Raw genomic sequence first — 18547 nt, forward strand, 5'->3', positions numbered from 1 at the left:
TTGTCGTCATGCCGATGGATCTAATAATGTTTATGGATGAGTGAATACATTCATGTTTTTTAACATGACTGTGGTATGAAGCAGGGGCGCGATTGCTAATGAGAGACAGATATCAGCGCGACATGTGAATCCCGCATAGCCTATATAAAGGAATCAGGACATTTCATTCTACCGAACTACCCGCAAGTGCTAAATTACTATTCACACAGGTCAGTTTATTAGACGAATTAAACTTGTGATGTAACAACAGCACTGTTTCACTTGGTCTACACTATCACACTAAACTGCATTTGAGTGTGTTGAAAGTTCTAATGTTATTCTATGTGTTAGTTTGTTGGCTGTATGAGACTAGCAGTAAGCTAGATCAACATTAGAATAACATACTGATTATATTCTAACCGTTCATCATGTTGAGCTATATAACATTGATTCGTTTTATGTACATTTGCTCACCTCTCTAATAAAGTACATGCAAGAGCATGTCAAGTCTCTGTCAAGTCGAAGTTTGCCACATCTCGAAGCTCTTGGCATCTCGAAAACGCCACGCCGATATTGATCCTCGTTTTAGTTCTCCTTTTGTCCCAAAGTCTGCTTGCCATGATCCATAATGTTTGAACGAAACAACAACAGTGTGCCGCTAAACATTAAACAGTTGTCCACATCTGTCGCCATGGTTACTATGGCAGTACAAGCGGAAACCAGGGAAAACTCAGATGTTACGTCATTGACAGGCGACAAGTGACAAGTGAAAATGTGAATTTTTTTTTCACTATTTAAAATTGTGAATTTCTCTGAATTTACAAATTCTTGGAAACATTTAGGATAATGTAAGCACACAATTGAAAGAAATATATAACACTGTGCAAGTGTTTTTTGGATATTTTGATATAAAATTCTTACATATTGTACCTGCCTAAAATCACTTGCAGCATTTAAAATGATTTTTAATATATTTGGACAAAATAGCAAATAAATTTAATGCTGGGCATGTATCTCATAATTCTAAATATATATGTAAAACTTTTTTTGCATAAATATCAATAGTTTAACACCTTTTTAAACAACTGATAGAAAGAAAGAAAGAAAGAAAGAAAGAAAGAAAGAAAGAAAGAAAGAAAGAAAGAAAGAAAGAGAAAGAAAGAAAGAAAGAAAGAAAGAAAGAAAGAAAGAAAGAAAGAAAGAAACAGAACCTTAGACATTACATCACTTTCAGTGCAGCACTGGACAATCGGATTGTTAATACTATACTAAAACTATATTATAAGGACACTTTTATTTAGTTAATTAATTTACTTAATTGTCTCGCTAAAATTACAAGCATGACATGGCTGTGCCCTCCACTGATGCTCTCTGGCATTTGGGTGATATTTGCAGAGGTCATGAATAATCCACTGGCCCTGCACTGAAGAAAGTTGAGTCTCTGCCACCAGTGTATTCTCATCAAACAGCTACTCAAAGACTCAATTCATAGTAATCTGTAAAGCTGCCAGAGTCTGTGTGTCACGTTTTGGGTTTGTTCACGTCATGTTTCCTTGTCTGTAATGTGATCCACTGGAGGCAAGTTGAGAGATGAGAACCCAAGTGCAGTTTATTATAAACAAAACCAAACATGAAACAAAAACTACTCGGTTACTATCGTAACCTCAGTTCCCTGAGATAGGGAACGAGTATTGCGTAGCTATACGCAGTGGGGAAACTCCTTTTCCTCGATTTACTGAAGCTTTTATTTAAAACGCATTTGCAGCTGCACAGCTAGCACATTGAGCGTCAGGTTCGCTCATAGGCTGTGCTGCACAACTGCACAAACCAATGGCGCGGGCGCCTCTGACCTGTAGCCAATGAGCATCATTACACGTCAGAGCTCCCCCAGGGGGCGTGGCCTTAGCCTATATCAGAGCCCCGAATTCGCCATTATAGCAGGTTTCACGACTTGAAGCGACAACTCACCTAGTTACTATAGTGCGGCTGGCTACGCAATACTCGTTCCCTATCTCAGGGAACTGAGGTTACGATAGTAACCGAGTAGTTCCCTTTCGAACGGTCACTTCGTATTGCGTAGCTATACGCAGTGGGGACACCCTGCAAAACGCCGCACCAAAAGTAACTGGTTGCCACTGAACTCAGGATCCCTGAGCCCAAGACAAGCCCGAAACCATATATATATATATATATATATATTAGACCAGACACCGTCGGGTCTTATAAAAATATATGTGTTTATATAATATACCAAATGAACCCAGACACCGTCGGGGCTATCAGTATAATAAAAATATAACCAGCAAGCGGGTTTTATATATGTGTGTGTTTATGATTATGCACAGTACAATGTAGACGAGACCGGGCAAACCGCCGGGCCTTCATCATATCGCAAATACCTTCGCCTGCAGCGAAGGCACTTCCATATTATAAAATTTCATAAATGTGGAAGGCGAGGACCAGCCGGCCGCATCACAAATATCTTGAATGGGAAAACCAGATGACCAAGCTCACGACGAAGCCATGCCTCTAGTCGAATGGGCTTTAATACCTATGGGGCAAACCTGACCCAGCGAGGTATAAGCCATAGATATAGCATCCACAATCCATCTAGATCTCCATCACAATCCACCCTTGGATCGGCCACCAAAGTAGACAAAAAGCTGTTCTGACTGTCTGAAAGACGCAGAACGCTCCAGATAGATTCTCAGTGCTCTGACAGGGCAGAGAAGATTAACCTCCCCATCCTCCGCAGAAGGGGGAAGAGCTAAAAATGTAATGACCTGTGCTCTGAACGGCGTTGAGAGCACTTTAGGAACATAACCATGCCTGGGTTTGAGGATGACCTTCGTGTCACCTGGACCAAACTCTAAACATGAAGGGCTCACTGAGAGCGCCTGCAGATCTCCTACTCGCTTGATAGATGCCAGTGCCAACAGGAGAGCAGTCTTTAGCGAGAGAGGCTTCAGATCAACCGACTGAAGCGGTTCAAAGGGCGGGCTCTTTAAGGCCCTCAGGACCATTGAGAGGTCCCAGAGGAGCACAGAAGGGGGTCTGGAGGGGTTCATCCTCCTTGCGCCCTTCAGAAAACGCACCACCAACTCATCTCTTCCTATCGACTGGCCAGCCACCAGAGCATGATGCGCTGCAATAGCTGCCACATACACTCTGAGCGTGGACGGGGAGCGGCCCGCGTCCAACAGCTCCTGCGGGAAGGAGAGTACCACAGCTACCTCACATGACTCCGGGTCCACACAGTTTTTCAAGCACCAGCTGGCAACGGGGCCCTGGCTTCTGAGATAGTGTTTAGAATTTTTCCGGGGAGGTCCCCGGGTACCCGTTTAGTGGCCATACATGGAGGGCCCATAAATCGGGTCGCGGATGCCATATCGTTCCCTTGGCCTGAGAGAGGAGGTCTTTCCTCATTGGAACAGGCCAAGGGGCTGTGTCTGACAGCTGAATCAGCTCCGGAAACCACGGTCTGGATCTCCAGAGAGGGGCCACCAGCAGGACTGGGCGCCCGCTCTCCCTGACCCTCTTTATGACTTGTGGAATCATCGAGACAGGGGGAAAAGCATAAAGGGGGCGGTTGGGCCAATGATGGGTCAGCGCGTCCCTGCTTTTCGAGAAGAACATTTTGCAATGAGTGTTGGATCTCGAGGCAAAAAGGTATATTTCGGCCTCTCCGAACACACTCCATATCAGACAAACCGTCTGCGAGTTCAGGGACCACTCGCCTGGGGGAGTGTTGCCCCGTGACAGCATATCCGCGCCCAGATTCTGAACACCCGGGATATGCATTGCTCTCAGAGAGCACAGATTGTTCTGTGCCCATATGAGGAGGTCTCTCGCCATGGCATACAGGCTGCCCGACCTGATGCCGCCCTGGCGATTTATGTAAGCCACCACTGACATGTTGTCCGTGCGGACCAGGACATGATGACTTTTTAGGTTTGGGAGAAAAGCTTTCAGGGCCAAACCAACCGCTTTCATCTCCAGACAGTTGATATGTAAGCTCTGCTCTGTGCTCGACCAGAGGCCGGAGACAGGCTTGCCCTCGTGCAGAGCACCCCAACCCAGGTTGGATGCGTCTGTAAACACCACTTTTCTTCTGGAAACTACTCCCATAGTCACACCCTTGAGGTACCAGTCCTGAGCTCGCCAGGGAACCAGGGCTTTTAAACAACCGTGATTCACCATGATGCGCAGGCTGCCGGACTGCCACGCATGGGTTGGCACATGACGCTTCAGCCAGTACTGCAGCGGGCGCATGCGCAGTAGTCCCATACAGAGTACTGACGATGCCGCTGCCATGAGACCGAGAAGTTTCTGAAATTTTCTCTGAACGAGGCTGCTAGCGTCTGCACTGAGAGCGCGCGCTCTCGTGTGAGCCGCGCTGTCATCGTCACAGAGTCTAAAACTGTGCCCAGAAAGACTACACTCTGGCTGGGTGTCAGTTTGCTCTTGGTAACATTGATTGTGAGACCCAGGCATTTCAAATGGCCGAGAATCAAATCCCTGTGAGCTATTAGCTCTGTTCTCGATTGCGCCAGCACCAGCCAGTCGTCGAGATAGTTCATCACGCAAACTCCCTGATGTTTCAGAGGAGAAAGCGCTGCATCCATACATAACGTGAATGTACGGGGTGCCAGGGCCAGGCCGAAAGGCAGAACCGTGTACTGATAAGCTTGCCCCTCGAAGGCGAATCTCAAGAATGGCCTGTGACGAGGGTCTATCTGAATATGAAAGTATGCGTCTTTCAGATCCATTGTTACAAACCAGTCCCCCGGGCGAATTTGCGCGAGGATGTGTTTGATAGTCAACATCTTGAACGGCCGTCTCATGAGAGCTTTGTTCAAGTGTCTCAAATCTAGTATGGGTCTGAGACCGCCGTCTTTTTTCGGAATTAGAAAATAACGGCTGTAAACCCCCGAGTGTGTTTGCGTGGGAGGGATTCATTCTATCGCCCCTTTTGCTATCAAATTCTGTACTTCGGCGCAAAGCACGTGACCCATGCTGCTTCTCACTGAAGACTCGACAACCGCCTGCAATTTTGGGGGTCTGCGAGCAAATTGGAACGAGTAGCCTCGCTTTATAATGTTTATGACCCAACTCGACACTCCGGGGATGGCTTGCGAGGCCTGCACCCTTGTGGCTAGGGATCGAACCACTGTTTGGGATGAGTCGCCTACCGTGAGGGGACTTACTACCCTTATATTGTGATTTGTGCACATATTGAGTGTTTGACTGACTGTACAAGCTTTTGCCTGTGGGGGAGACAGTGTTACAACATGGAGGGGGCCACCTAGTGTAGGGGGACCGTGAAACCATGGGTTGTGATTGTGAAACATACTCTTTTTGTGCTTTATTTGGGTCGCCGTGAAAACAGCGTTTGTTTGTAGAGGCGCGCTCACTGCTGCGGGCCTGTTTACAATAGTAAAATCCCCAGCCGCCTGAGCTAAACAGGGAGCTGTGGGAAGTAGTGTAGGCTTTTTCGAGGGCGGTCCGGCTAGCGCGAGACACGAACCCTCTCTCTTCATCCTTGCTAGGACGACTTCGGTGGCACCGGGTCGCTCACTCCGCTGGGCCGCGGGCCTTGGCGCCGGGGCATCGGGTAGCGCTTAGCCGATCTCGGCTGGCGGAAGGTATCCGCCGCAGGGCGGGGCTGAGATACCTGCTTCGCTGGCTTGGCTGGGTGCGGCGAAGAAGCTGGCTTGGTCTTGCTGGACTCTGAGCTGGAGCGCTTCGGCAAGAAGTGTCACATGGCCTGGGACGCTTTCTGTGCCTCGGTGAATCTCTCCGAAAAACCCTTAACCGCAGGGCCGAAGAGGCCGGCGCTGGATACAGGGGCGTAGAGAAACCGCGTTTTGTCCGTCTCCTTAATCTCGGTCAGATTAAGTCAGAGGTGGCGCTCTAAAACAACCAAGCTCGCCATGCTCTTCCCTATGGCTTGTGCTGTAGCCTTCGTAGCTCGTAAGGCTAGGTCTGTCGCGCTTCTCAGATCACTGAAGACCTCAGGGTTCGGCCCAACCTCGTCCATCGACTGGAGGAGCTTGGCCTGGTAAACTTGTAGCACAGCCATGGTGTGTAGAGCCGATGCAGCCTGGCCAGAGGCGGAATACGCGCGTCCAGCGAGGGCTGATGTGGCTCTACAGGGTTTGTTGGGGTGGGTAGCTCTAGCTCACCAGCTAGCCGCCGTATTCGGGCACAAATGAGCTGCCACGGCCTCTTCGAGGGGCGGCAAACACTCATAGCCCTTTTCCGCTGCACCGTCCACAGATGAGAGTGTCACGGAAACAGATGAACCCACCCGCGCTGAGTAAGGAGCGCGCCACGCCTTAGTCAGCTCCTCGTGGACTTCGAGGAAAAATGGTGCCGGTTTGTGACGAGGGGCCTGCTGGCGCCCCGAGAGAAACCAGCCATCCAGCCAACTACGGGGCAGCTCCTCGGGCGAGGCCCACTCGAGGTCGAGGTCCGCGACGGCCTTAGTCAGGATCCGAAGCATTTCGGCGTCGGAGTTGGTCCTGGTCGCTGAAATGCTGCCTGAAGACTGCGAAGCTCTGACGGGGTCGAGAGAGCCCGGCCATTCCTCCTCAGATGCAGCGATCGACAGGCTGTCCTCGTGGTCGCTCGATCCTCCGAATGAGACAAGGCCCGCCACGTGGCTGGGGGGGCGCTGGTCTCTCTCGAAGAGAACCGGAGAGGGTGTCGTCTCCGGAGAAGGCGAAGCACGTGGGGACTCGGCCTCGTGCAGCTTGAGTCCGCACGTGGCGCAGGATGAACTAGACATAGTTATTTTTGAAAGGATATAATCGTCGTCGTCGCCGGATAGCCACAGGTGAGACGGCGTCAGGGGAAAACGGCAGAAGGGGGTAATCCGCTGAAGGAATGCTCAAACTGAAGGGCTTGTTCTACGACGAAGCTTACAGTTTTCAGTCAGGGACATGCAGTTGTCGCTGAAGGAGTGATATCTGCTATAATGGTGAATTCGGGGCTCTGATATAGGCTAAGGCCACGCCCCCTGGGGGAGCTCTGACATGTAATGATGCTCATTGGCTACAGGTCAGAGGCCCGTGCCATTGGTTTGTGCAGTTGCTGCAGCACAGCCTATGAGCGAACCTGACGCTCAATGTTCTACCTGTGCAGCTGCAAATGCGTTTTAAATAAAAGCTTCAGTAAATCGAGGAAAAGGAGTTTCCCCACTGCGTATAGCTACGCAATACGAAGTGACCGTTCGAAAGGGACCATGGCGTGGCATGAAAACTCAAAACAAGACATGATCATGAACAGGCCTCACAACAGTGGTTACAGGTAACAATAATTGACAAAGACACATGACAAACATGAGGGCTTAAATACACACAAGACTAATGACTAGGGACACCTGTGAACAATGAAACAATGAAACAATGAACCAATAACAACATGACACATCAGACAAGGGAACACATGGCAGGAACACATGGCAGGATCACATGACTTACAAGGGATCACATGACAGACAAGGAAACATGACATAAACAAACACAAAACGTGACACTGTGGCCTTTAGAGTCCCTGCAACTCTATAACACACACCTGAGGGTAACTTAAGTAAAAGAGTGTACGACAAATGCGCTGTAAGAGCCAGAGAAAGTTTCCCCTGCAATTTTAGTAGAAGTGGGCAACAGCAAGGACACAACAGGTACTACAACAAAACATTACTGCTTGTTTTAGAGCACAAAACCTATAACCTGCTGTCAGCAGTGAAGTTACTTTAATGCCAGTCCAACTTCTGATGTGTGAATCCAACATGTACATCTGTGCACTTTAGCTATTCAGGGACTAAGTTTACTTTGACATTCACTTAGACTACTATCTCGCAATGCCCCTTTAGGACACTGAATTTGTACAGGTATTGTGCTAATTTGGATGAAATTATGTGTGTAGCAATAACCAAGAAATGTCAATTACATGGCTCAGTGTCTTAAAGTTTTGAATGGCACTTCTGGGTGAATTACTGCATGCAATTCACTGCATAATGGCTAGAAATACATCCAATATTAGAATTGCCACTGGGACCTCACTGCTGGTTTTGTATATGCAATCATAATAATTTAGTTCAAGTCATGAGTGAGTGGTGTTATTACGTCAAATGAAAGAACTTACAATGCCTTTAATTTTCACAGTGTATGTTTGGAATGCTAATAAAATGGGTGGAATGTCTATAATGGAATTAATATTATATCTCAAAACGTGAGAACAGGAGCCACATAATGCTCTGCAATATACAATAACGTATAGGCCTACAGTTGTCTACCAGGGTGCGCATTACAGAAAGTTCCAAACTTTAGAATCCTATCTTATCTGTTTGGTAACCATGGCATTTTCAGTTAGGAGCTCATTTAGGACAAAAGCTATTACAAAATGACATTTCTTAAAAGAAATAGGAGTATAGGAGAAATACTCAAAAGGAGTATTACAGAAGCATCCTAACTCCACAAAAAATCCTAAAAACTGTCATAACTTTAGAACAACCCCAATGGTGTCCTAACTGCAAAATTATTTAAAAGCCAAGCTGTTTGCGTGTTGTTGGCTGCTTGGTAACAGACCTGAGAGTTGATTACCGAACTTGATGGAGGGGTTTAAGATTTCCTAACTACAGATAAGATGAGATTTTATAAGATAGGATAAGAATCCTAAATCAACTTAAGATTTGCTTCTGTAATATGAATTTGTGAAAAATCCTAAATTAACTTGTCAGATCTTAACTTAAGACTTAAGATAGAAAGTTTCTGTAATACGCCCCAGAAGGCTAACTTTGTCACTGCAGCATGTTTAAAAGCATAGTTCTGTCATGACAAACATGAGTGGTTGGCATGGTAATGGATATGACAATGTTGATATGTTTGGTCTTGGCGGAATAGATCTGCTGCTTTTATTGCTGCTGCTGCGGCAGAGCAAGTACGGGACTTTCTTACTGAGCAAGTAAGACATGCTGCTGCTGTACAATATAGAGTACATGAATTACTCGTTGCAGGTCTACACAGGTGGAGCTGTGGAAGGTGGAGGGTTTCTGAAAGCGCATTGCACTGCTAAGGCAAATGCTACCCATGTATTTGAAGGTTGAGCACAAGCACTTATTGGCTATACCGCAGGAACCAATCAACTGTGCCCTATAGATAATGATGTGATTACGAGCAGGGGTGCATTTCACTTACAACGACGTAACTCGCTGGTTCACTACCATAGTACTATGCATCGTTGAAGAAATCAACTAGCCAGTCACGACTGTTTCCCGAAACCGTATTGTTGCAAATTGGTCGTTCAGCCATGTTGGTAATGATGTCACACAGGTGGTGGAGTAATAACTTTCTTTAATGAATCTGTTTGAGATCAAATTAATGCTAGATGTTTTGCTATAAATTACAGGCATGGCATCTGAGGACTATTTCTCAGTTATTTTGCTTTATTTCCAGATTCAATCATAGTCTCGTTCTTACGTAGTAGAGCACGTTCACACATGCGCAGTCTTCAAAATCGGTGCATTAAATCTCTTGACAAACTAAAAGACGTAAATTACATTTTTATGTATTATAAGTTAAAGACACAGGTTGTACTGAATGTCAGCTTACTTATTTGGCTCAAGATAAGGATTTATTAAGTCCACATGTCATGCAAACTAGAAACTATGCTTCTAGGTGGAGAGCTGTCGTTCCAACCACAGAACTTTGCGATGCTGTTTGCAAATGTTCATTGGAACGATGGTTTCGGGAAACACGGACTCGTTGAACTATGCTGATAACGACGGAACTTGCGAACTAGTTGGCCAATGATGCTTTTGGGAAACGCACCCCAGGTTGAGTTAGGACCTTTTGGCCTGCGCCATCTAGAGTTTCATGACAGAACTTTGTATTTCACTCAAAAATGAACATTGTGTCATTATTTACTCACCCTGATTTCATTCCAAACCCATTTAACCGTCGTCTGTGAAACACAAAATAATTTGGCCCCTCTTTTATATACAGTGGAAGTGAATGAGGACTAGGTAAGCACAATTTTTTTATTATTATTATTATTATTATTATTATTATTATTAAAATTGCCTACCTGAATCATGCCCTATAGACTTCTTAAGTCATATGATAGCTTTGTGTGAAGAACAGACATAAAAATTAAGTCAGCATGAAATGAAAATTCACAGTTTATTTTCTAAATGCATGATAATTATCTTATTGTGAATACTTCATTCATATATACATTTTTTTCTTTTAAATGACCATGATATATATATAAGTCAGTTTTAAGTCAGTTATTTATAGATTTTGCTGTAGTGCGTCAGTAGGAAATATCAGTTTACATTTCCAAACATTCTTTTTGCCATTAATTGTAATAATCCAGTGAGATTTGTGTATGCACAAGGAGTCTGACAACAACCATATGATCTGATCTCACCATCATCGAGTCAGTCTGTGATTACATGAAGAAACAGAAAAAAACTGAGACAAACTAAATCCAGAAGAACTGTGGGAACATCTCCAAGATGCTTGAAAAAACCTTCCTGCAAAGCTACCTGAAAAACTATGTGCAAGTGTACCTGGACAAAAGCCGTTTTAAACGCAAAGGGTTGTTACACCATATATTGATTTTAATTAGTTAATAGAAGTTAAATCATAAATAAATCATAAATTTGTGATTTGATTTTTGAAAGCATTCTCACTTTACAGCACTTTAACACAAGTGCCAGTACTTTTCACAGTACTGTAGCTTTGCAGGAAGGTTTCTTCAAGCATCTTTATTACAATTAATGGCAAAAAGAATGTTTGGAAATGTAAACTGATATTTCCTACTGACACAAAGCAAAAGATATAAATAACTGACTTAAAACAATTTTTGCACACTGTATATATATATATATTAAAAAAATATATATATATATTTTTTTTTTTTATCTATCATGTCATAAGTCAATCTTCCAGTAAAAATGTCAAGACTTCTCTCTGGTGACTCTGAACGTCAAAGTTTTCAAATGACTCGGAATAGTGTACAAATGATTGTACTTTTATTTTTACTTTTTCCCCCAGTCTTTATTTACTTTCATTATATGAAAAAGTGCAGTCAAGACAATCATCAAAAATTCACCTATTCTGTTTCATTAAATAAATGAATTCACATGGGAGAGAAAACATTGTCAATTTTTATTTTCACTATCCTTTTAATATAAAGTACAGTGAAATTAGGATATACAGGCTTCATTGTTATTCAATGTTAAAAAGAAAATTCATATGCCCAGTTTTACTGCAGAGACAGTCAAAACTAAAGCAGGTGTTCACATCAAGTGTCATCTCTGTTATCTTTGCTCAGTTCTGATTGCATTTAAATGTAAAAAGGTCATATTAGAGTGGAAGAGGAAAAAATAAATACTATCTTCACAATGTTTTAGGAGTAGACCACCTTTATTTCCTTGGGGATTCAGTGGGGGATGTTTGCCCTCTGAAATGCACAGACGGTAATGGTGAATTTTTTTTCCCCTCTCTGTCATCCTTCCCACCTGGTCCAGTCAGCTGTGATTTAAAATAGTGAAAAACAGGGCAGAAGGGAATTGCTGCACATGCAGGCACTGACACAGGCCAGTCTGCCCTTTGCTTATTGAGATGGACCAGGATTAGAAATGAACACATTAAGAGATGCAAAAAATGGAATCTGGGCAACTATGTGCTGTCTTGAAAGCAGCAGACCTGTAAGATGAACGCCAGCTGCTCCCAGGTTTTGTTAAAACTGAGAAATAGCTTGGTGATCTGATGATGAATAGAGGACGAAACACATATTCTACCTGACCTCAACATTGAGCACCTCAGTCACAGAGGGGACTCATGTGTCGTCGATCTCCTCCAAGTCTCCTTTTAGGTTCCACCTTGTTTTATTCAGATTGGGTCCCTTAAGAGATGCCCGCTTGAACGTCTGTGTAAAGAGTTTGTTCATTTGGAAAGTAATTGTGTCAAAGTGCTCCCGGGGGAGGCTGTCATAGAGAGGTGACCGGGCCTGCGAGCTCAGCTGACCCTGGCATTCAGAACTGGGTTTTATTCTCAAAGGCAAATTCAGAGGCAAAAGGGAATTACTTATAGGTCAGTGGAATTTCAAGCTATGAAGGCTCTTCACCAAGGTTGCTCCAGAAATGGCTCTATTCACTATATAATGGGACAATGGCACCCATTTTCTTGGCCTGTCTAATAATTTATTAAAATGCGATTCATAGATACAATGACTTGAGCACATCCTCTTCTATGAATAGCATTTTTTTTTTTTATTATTATTTATGAAAAACTATTTTTAAGGAGGTAAAATATCAGTGTGATAAAAAAAAAAAACTTAAAAAAAAAACTGCATAACTACATAACTGCTTGTTGATATTTGAAAAACTTGTGTCTGTTGAGTCATGTAGTGTAACCAACATGCAGAAAAAGGCAGGAAAAACCATAAACAGAAGATAATATAGAGAGGGCCCCTGCAGATATAATGTAAATGTAAAAGTATAAACAAACATACTTTTTTTATCTTAAAAAATGTTTAGAAAATATGTATTCAGATGTTAAGATGTGTACACTCACACATATTCAAAGTTTGAAAAATATGTTATTAGTTTTTACTTTGTTAGCCTACATTACATTTTTAGAGTCATATAAAACCTTTCCTAAATATGGTATATATTTAGGAAAACAACATGAATATATTTCTAAGAATTTGCATGTGATTTAATCAAAATTTTAAAAGATTTTTCCTTGTCTTTATCATTGACCCTCTTATATGCCATTGACCCTAACGCTCAATCACACCCTTCCATCATTACCTCCACTACAATCAGTTCCTCATTATCTTGACCAGGACTGGAGCCTTGATTAGGTGCCTTACAGCTTGTAAAAGTGACCCTGGAGGTCTAGTAACCCTAGAAGTAAGCTACTTAACCTTAGATTCCTTTGGAAGGACTGTTATCTAAAGTCACTTTAGATAAAAAGTACCTGCTAACAAATGGCCAATAAATCTCAACACAACCTATTATAGAAACAATCCACAGAAACTTCAGCAGTTAGTGTATTTGGTAAATACTCCCGTCAGTCGCCATATGAATAAATTGCTCCCTGACCTCTTATCTTCTGCACATACAACACCTGCTGCTGATAACCAATGGAAAACCCTGCTGCTAATACAAGCATGCTTCGATTCGCTTTAAACTCCATAATTGCAACCTCAGATCTTCAGATACAGCAAAGAGCTTGTGTTTATCACACGACACTCTGTGTTTAATTACAGATCCTAGCCAAGAGCTCTTACCCATCAGCACAGCACAGTGATGATGAACAGATCAACATACTTGTGGCATCCCTGACATCTCTGCACAGAGACAAGAGGGATGATTTACTTCTCATCAGGGATAAAAAAAAAATAATAAAAAAAAATCTAAATTACTCATTATGGGGTATATAGAATTCACATGGAGGGAAAACTTGTTACAAATGTAAATGCACAACCGTGAACTATAACACATGTGATGTAGAGACCTGGGAGACAGGAATTAAAGTGCAGTCAAGCAAAAATTCACATGCAAAAAAGGTCCACTGTCTATTGTCAATAGTGTAGCGATATATGAAGCACAACTCACACAGAGTTCTTATTCAAACCAAGCAGTTTTCTGTTGGTCCACACGGCAAATTCGCATAACCGACTGAACCTGATGTGAAATCTGCATGACTGAGGGAATCCTTCACCCTCAAGCTAATTCCAAATAGTGCGGATTCCTATTGAACTGACTGCATTTAGTGAAAATCAGTTGAACATTGATAAATTCGACCACAGCTTTAATTTGTGTTGTAGTCCAGTTGTAGTTAGAGCATGCTGGACGAAGACATGCTACATTTGCATTATCCATCTATTAGTCAAGTTCGCAAATTTCAGTTTGACTTGAGGATTTACATAATATTATTATTAAAAAAAAAAACAGAAACAGAAGTCAGCTATCGAAGCTTAAACAGGCAGAAAGGCTCAATATAGGTCATTATAGGTCTAATCAAACCCCCTTCACCAGACATAATGCTGTTCAGCAACTTCTTGATCTTCGACACGTGTTTTGATTTTTGGCTATGAAGAATTGCTTCCAAATATTATCAATGTAGAACTGCTATATTTGACTATGAACTTCTCTCCATCTCTCTACAGCATAATTTAGCACTTTCAATAGCCCACATTATAATGTATAGTAGTATACGGTATACTGTGACACATAGTCCTCGCTCAAAAAATAAGACACTGCTCCATGGTATAATGCTGATAGCGTGGTGTGTGCCCTGTGTGCCCTGAGCCATTTAGAGCTTATAATGTGAGAACAGTAGTAGGCCTAAGTGTGAGAGAAATGCTAGCAGGAGACAGAGCATTTGTGAATTCAATTTTGTGTACCTTCTATCCGCACAGGGCATGAATGCTATGGAGAACGCATTACCTTGCTGTCTTGTGAACAAAACAAAAAAAACAAATGTGGAAAATGGGTCTGTTAAAGAAGTGCTGTGAATGATATTGCTGTTGGTACTGGGACAAAATAGTTTCCCCATATTATGAGTGTACAAATTTCTAATACAGTAGTTCCAAAGTTTAACACCTAAATAAATTAAACATTTAAAATGACATACGATCACATGAGGTGAAGTTTTCAGTCTGAGTGGTCTATAAAAAATATCTGGTGGTGGTCATGTTGATATCACATGATTAGCATGTCTTGCAAATTTGGAGCAAATTACTAAACAAAAACCTTAGTCACATTTACCTCAAAGTCAGACTTTTCTTTCCAGAGAAGTTCAACTTAACCTGCAGTAACTTGGCTGCTCCAGAAATGAAAGCTTTAGCATAAGTTCTGCCGGGAAGACTCAATTACTACGTCACCTATTGCCTTCACTTCTATCCAATCATATTCTTATGCTCATGTATAAAAGCTCGGTACTTACACATGTTTGAGTTCGCAGATACTGAAGCGACGATTACCCCCATCCTCCCCACCACCACCAGGATGGTCCTGTCCATACCTCCCGGGGGGTCTGCTGCGCCCCTGCCTTCATCTTTAGGCAGGAATTGCAGATCCGATACTCTCGGATTATGCACTACGGACGGGGCCTACGCCAAATGACTTTTTAGATTATCAGCTTGCTGAGCTGTCAATAAATGTACGGTTTATTGAAATAATTCTCCCGAGTCTTTCTGGTAGAACTGCTGAGGTCAGCACAAAAGCTAATGCTATCGTATTGGTTGTTTAGGAAGTGAAACAAACACACTACTGTCTATACTCACTTGGTTGGACGTAATTCAGACTTTAAGAATCGTCTGTTTTTCAATTCAGGGGTTGGAAAATGGATAGAGTGGGTAACACACCACAGGAAGCTGATTGGAATTTGAACTGGAGTATATATTCAGTATAAAATACAGAAAGTTTGTGTCAATAAGATTTTCTTTGAATGTTTTTGAAAGTCTGTTATGCTCACCAAGGATGAAATTACAATAAAAACAGTAATATTATGAAATATTATTACAATTCAAAATATTTTTTTCTATTTAAATATTTTAAAATGTAATTTATTTCTGTGATGACAAAGCTGAATTTTCAGCATCATTACTCCAGTCTTCAGTGTCACATGATCCTTTAGATATCAGTCTAATATGCTGATTTTCAAGAGACATTTATTATTATTATCAATGTTGAAAACATTTTTCAGGATTCTGTGAAAGGAATAGCATTTATTTGAAATAGAAAACATTTGTACAATTATAAATGTCTTTACAGACAACTGAATGCATCCTTGATTCATTTCTGTAAAAAAAAAAAAAAAAATATATATATATATATATATATATATATATATATATATATATATATATATATATATATATATATATATATATATATATATATATATATATATATATATATATATATATATAATTCTCTGGCCCCAAACTTTTGATATATGTTTCAGTTCAATTTAATTCTACATCTATATGTGTGCATTCAAAATTCAAGTTGTAATTCCTTTTTGTTCAAATTGTTCAAAACCTCTGTTCAAATTGTTAGAACCAATTCTGGAGATTGTTGCAGTATAGCATGACTTTACATAATATTGATTGCAAGTGGCTGAGACCCATAATGCATCAATGCCAAAGACAGCCAATTTCAATGTATCGTGTACAAGGGTCTAATGGACGGTGTGAGAGGGAGAGAGCTAGTGAGAGGATACAAAGCAAGAGGAAGTGAATGAGAGAGGAAAAGGTGAAAGATAAAATGAACGTTACTGAGTGAGAGAATGAACGAGTGAATGAGTCTGCAATAGTCTGAATTAGGATGAGGCCGAGTGAAGCAGTACTGGTCGGCACCCCACCCCCACGGATCTGTTGCTGATGTGATCTGACAGGGCAATAATTCCAGCGCTGCTGACTCTCCCACTGCAGTCTAACCCTCAATCCCTTCCACTGACTCCACTTTAAAAGAGGGCTTAACTTGCCAAATAGAAGTAATGTTGAGTTCAGAGGAAATGGGCTCTATTGTCTCTGACATTATTGGTGTGGAGTTGGTGCTATGTTTGGATGGATGTAGTGGAGAGGTGTTTTCATTCGTTCAGTTATAAACAGCAAAAAGCATTATCTACGGCTCTGTGAGAGAGTGGCAGAATTTAAAATAAACCCCAAAAAGAGAAATATGTTCTCTCACTTCGAGATAAATTGGCAAGCATTAATTAGTTCAGTTTAAAATGTACCTAGCTTCCCGTGCAAACAAAGCATCAGTGCTACCTAGCTGACTGGTGATAGCCGCATTAAAATATTGGCGGATTTGAATTGCGAGCACTTGCTCGCTCGCTAATTTGCTGGACTAAACGAGCCGCATTCAAACTCAGCTATCGCTTTGTGATGGAAAATAATTAGCTTGTCCCTCATGAATGCCTTAAAGGCCTTGCTGTCTGCACCATCTCCATGGCTGGCTGATTTTTAAATGTCAGATGACTTCACCAACTTGGTAAATAGCATTTATGTTGCTAGCTGTTGTATAGAAGATCTTTGTAAGTAACTTTGTAGTCTGTGGCTTTCAGGATGAAGTGAAGAGACGACTTCATTATTAGTAATAATGTCAGGGCTGGTAAAATCTTGGGGTTATGAATCTTTTCAGCTGTATCTCTTCAGATCGGCTGGAAACATAATTCACCATGATAAAACTGCAATCAGACTTTAATTTATTTATTTATGCATTAATCTCCGCTGCCTCATCAAATTCTGTATATAGGCATAAATAAACCCATTCCAGTCATTTAATTCCTGTAATTTATGTCATCTAGTGATGTGATGTGTCATCTGGCTGACCAAAAAAATGCCATCAAGTATAAGTGAACTCTGGGTGCAAAAAATAATGTCAAAATACAAAAATAATGTATTAATATTATCGACATAAAATATTACTTCAAAATCACCTACATGAATTATAGCTGCGTATTTATAGAGTCAGCAGTCTAAAAATATATCATGATTTTTAACACCACGATTAGTTTTAACAGTATGCAGCTAACCATTGTATATCTACATTTATTAATTCAAAATCACCTATGTGCATTATAGCTGCCTATTTATACTCGAGAATGCTTTGACGCACTACCACAGCGCATGATCCCTGCAGTCTGGCAATTCCACCAAGTGGTTAAAATGTATAATTTATTATAATATAATTTGATAAAAATAAATAAAAACCATTTGGTGAATTGTAGAATTACAGGAAGGTATTGGCACAATTTCACCTGTAATAAGTCAGTCTGGTCACTAGAAACCTACAAACTTTGAAACATGATTAGAAAAGAAACGTTTATTATATTACAGAAATTCCCCCCAAAAAATGATTGTTTACTGTAAATACATGAAGGGAGATATTGGAAAAAAGTGTGGATTCTAGTTTATAAAGTTATAAATATGGATATTTATTTGCTTGACTCCCTGGAGTTGATGGATTACTTTTATGATGGATGTGCTTTTTTGGGGCTTCAAAATCTCAGTTACTATTCACTCCCATTATAAAGCTGGGAAGAGCTAGGAATTTTTTTTAATATAACACCGATTGTGTTTGGCTGAAAGAAAAGTGACAAAAAGTCATATACACCTAGAATGTCTTGAGGGTGAGTAAATTATGGGATCATTTTCATTTCAGGGTGAACTAACCCTTGAAGAAACGGCATCAGGGTGATACAAGACCCCACTGAGAAATAGGGATGGGCGATATATTATCGTTTGCGATATACCGGTAACATTTCTCTTCTCGATAAGAATTAGTCTTACCACGATAATAACGATAAAGCCTAGTTGATGACAGGAGTCGGGACACATTGGCAGCTCACATGCATGGCGGAAGGTGGACGTGAAGCCGAGGCGAAATTTATCGCTAAACGAGTAACTACCTCTACAATCTGGAACTGGTACACACAGATATATTTTCACCCGCACATCTCGTCTAACACTGACTGAGCAGTTGAGAGTTTCGCTCTCCAAGTGATCCGTAAGGCGCACTATATCAGTTCATCTC

The sequence above is a fragment of the Abramis brama genome (genome assembly GCF_963993115.1).
Source record: "Abramis brama genome assembly, chromosome: 1".
NCBI classification, from domain to species: domain Eukaryota; kingdom Metazoa; phylum Chordata; class Actinopteri; order Cypriniformes; family Leuciscidae; genus Abramis; species Abramis brama.